Source organism: Otolemur garnettii, unplaced genomic scaffold (assembly GCF_000181295.1).
Source record: "Otolemur garnettii isolate 467f Iridium unplaced genomic scaffold, OtoGar3 scaffold00013, whole genome shotgun sequence".
In the NCBI taxonomy this organism is placed as follows: Eukaryota; Metazoa; Chordata; class Mammalia; order Primates; family Galagidae; genus Otolemur; species Otolemur garnettii.
The window spans coordinates 21437709-21440681 of NW_003852408.1; positions in this window are offsets into that span (position 1 = coordinate 21437709).

The window sequence follows — 2973 nt, forward strand, 5'->3', positions numbered from 1 at the left end:
AGCAAGAATTTTCAACAGATTTCTTAAAAAGATGTGATTAGTTTTTTATTCTGATCATACTTGATCTCTGTAGTGTTTGATAGAAGTATTTATGCTTTTCGTACACTTTTTAAACACTTTGGTATCTTGATTTTATATACTTCCAGATTTCCTTCTATCTCACTGATAACCATTCAAATGTCCTGTAGGGCCCATCCTCTTTTGTAGCTCCTGTTCTTGCTCCAATAGAGGAACCGCTAATTTTGGTCCTAGATTCCTTTCTTTTCTTTGCTTCTACTGTCTCCCAATAAACTCATCTATTTCCTGGGTTTTAAATAAAATTTATATGTCACTGACTCCTCTTACTGAAAACTCTGGACTTGTTTGTGTAGCTAACTTTATTTAGATGGCTAATGGACGTTTCAAAAGTCATATATCCCAGATAGAATTTCTGATTTTTTTCTCCTTCAAACTCTGTCTCCCCAAGTCTGCCTCATATCAGAAAATAGCCCTCCCCACCATGCAGTGGCTCAAGCCAGAAACCTAGGAGTCATCTTTGATTCCTTTCTTTCCCTTATGCCCTATAAAATGATGTTCATTGAAAGTGTTGTTGACTCTACCTTGAAACATGTTCTAAATTAACTCAATTTTTTTATTTTATGACCTCACTAGTCCAAGCAACCACTACCATCTCTCATTTGGATTACTTCAGTAGCTTCCTAACTTGTCTGCCTGCTTCCATTCTTCCTCCATTACAAATCTTTTGTTATAAAACAGCCAGAGTAATTTTTAACAAATAAAAATGTCAATGAAGTTCTCACCTAAATTTGTAGTGGATTTTCTTTGATTTATATAGTCCATGGTTTGGCCCTTATCCACTGTTCTAATCTTTATTATTCTCTCTCTGGCTCATTATGTTCTAGTCATATTTGCCATTTTTGTTCACATAAACACACCAAATATATTCTTGTCTTAAAGTTTTCTGTTATCTTTTTTGCTTGGAAGGCACATGCCCCACATTCTTGGTTAGTTTGTTACTGTCATTTCAGATCTCAGAGCAGATGTCACCAACAGAGAGGCCTTGTCTCATCTATAAATCTAAATTTACTCCTAGCCCAATGTAGTCATATTCTATTCTCTTGTTTAATTTTCATAAAAATTAACTTTAAGGAACACATTTTTACCTAATATTTTCTGATTTATTCTGTAGCTACTGTTTGCTAGAATGTAAGCTCTGTGAGGGTAGAAACCACATTTGTCATACTCAGTGCCCTCTTTGTAGTACCTAGTATGGTTATCCATCACATGTTGTTGACAAATATGTATGAACTGAATTGTTAAATGTTCGGTTTTAGATTGAATATATACTAAGTGGAGATTAAAAATCTAGCTGCTTCTAAAAATAGATAAATTATTTTTATGACTTAATTTTGACTATTTCTTCATTTTCTGGTTTAAAAAAAAGTTAACTGGCTTTTACCATACTTTTTGAATTTTTATTTTGCTTGTGAAAGATGAAAAAGTTTTTCAGCTGTCATTCACAAACATTTCTCTATAAATAATATCTTGTGGTATGGATAGTCTTTATGCCCCAAATGAAAACCAGATAGTGTTACTTGTAGCTAGATACTCTCACTGTCTTGTTTTTAAATTGGCCTTTGAGAACTAGAGACACATTTAAGCACTACTAAAAAATTGTGATTATAGGGTGTACAGTTTATGAAAATAATGGAGACCAGACCATCTTGAGGTGAATTTATACATTATTATTTATTATTTTATGCTTTTAAAGTTAGTTTTCTATCTTTTAACTCTGACTATAACCAATTGTCCCCTGTATATGTTTTAAAACTGTACAGTGGTCAAAGCCATTATTGATCATTAACCTGAATGACAGATAAACTCAGTGACTTTACTATGCACATCTAATTTCTACTAATCATTGAGCACATACCTTCTGAATATACTACATATATATCAGAAGCTCCCAAACTGTTCTGTTTTAAATAATGTTTAAAAGTTTATCTTATTTAATACTTATTTCAATTTTTAGGAAATCTAATTTTTCCATCTTTTGAGTAATGAATGCTTTTGGTGTCAGAGCTAAAAAAATCTTTGCTTAACTTGGTGTCACACAGATTTTTTTTTTTTTGAGAAGTTTTATAGTTTTAGGTTTTACATTAAGTTTCATGATTCTTTCCAAAAGATCTGACCCTTTTCATACAAAGTAGTAAGTATGTATTAAGGTTCGTTTATTTTTTATTTGCATGTGTTTGTCCAATTATTCCAGAACATTTGTTTAAAAAGAAACTAATCTTTCCACACTTAATTGCCTTTGTATCTTTGTAAAAAAATAAAATCAGTTGGCTGAATGAGTGCAGGTCTTATTTCTGAGCTTACTATCTTTCCGTTGATTTATGTGTTCATCCTTTTGTCAATGCTATACTGTCTTTGCTATTATAAATTGATAGGTAACATGAGTCCTTCAGTTTTGTTCTTTTCCAAATTATTTTGGCCATTCTGATTTGTCTGACTTTCCATATAAAAGAGTCAGCTGTCAGGATCAGCAAAAATTTTGTGAAGATTTTATGTTTAAAATTATGTATCAGTTTGAGGAGAATTAATAGCATAATGATAAGTGATAATCTAATCCATGAACACATTGGATTGCACTGTTTATTTAGGTATCTTTGATTTTTTTCATTGATTTATATTTTTCAGTATCTAGATTATGCACATATTATTAGATTTACATCTATTTTTGAAGATATTAGAATTATTTCTGTTTTGAAAATTTCTATTTCCAGTTCTTTATTTCTAGTATTTAGAAATATAAATATACTGACCTTGTGTTTTTGGTTTGAGGAGTTTTGTGTGTGTGTGTGTGTGTGTGTGTGTGTGGCTTCTGTATGATTTTCTGTGTAGAAGACCATGTCATCCATCTGTGAATAGAGACAGTTTAGTTAACTTTCTAATTATGCCTTTTCTTTCTTT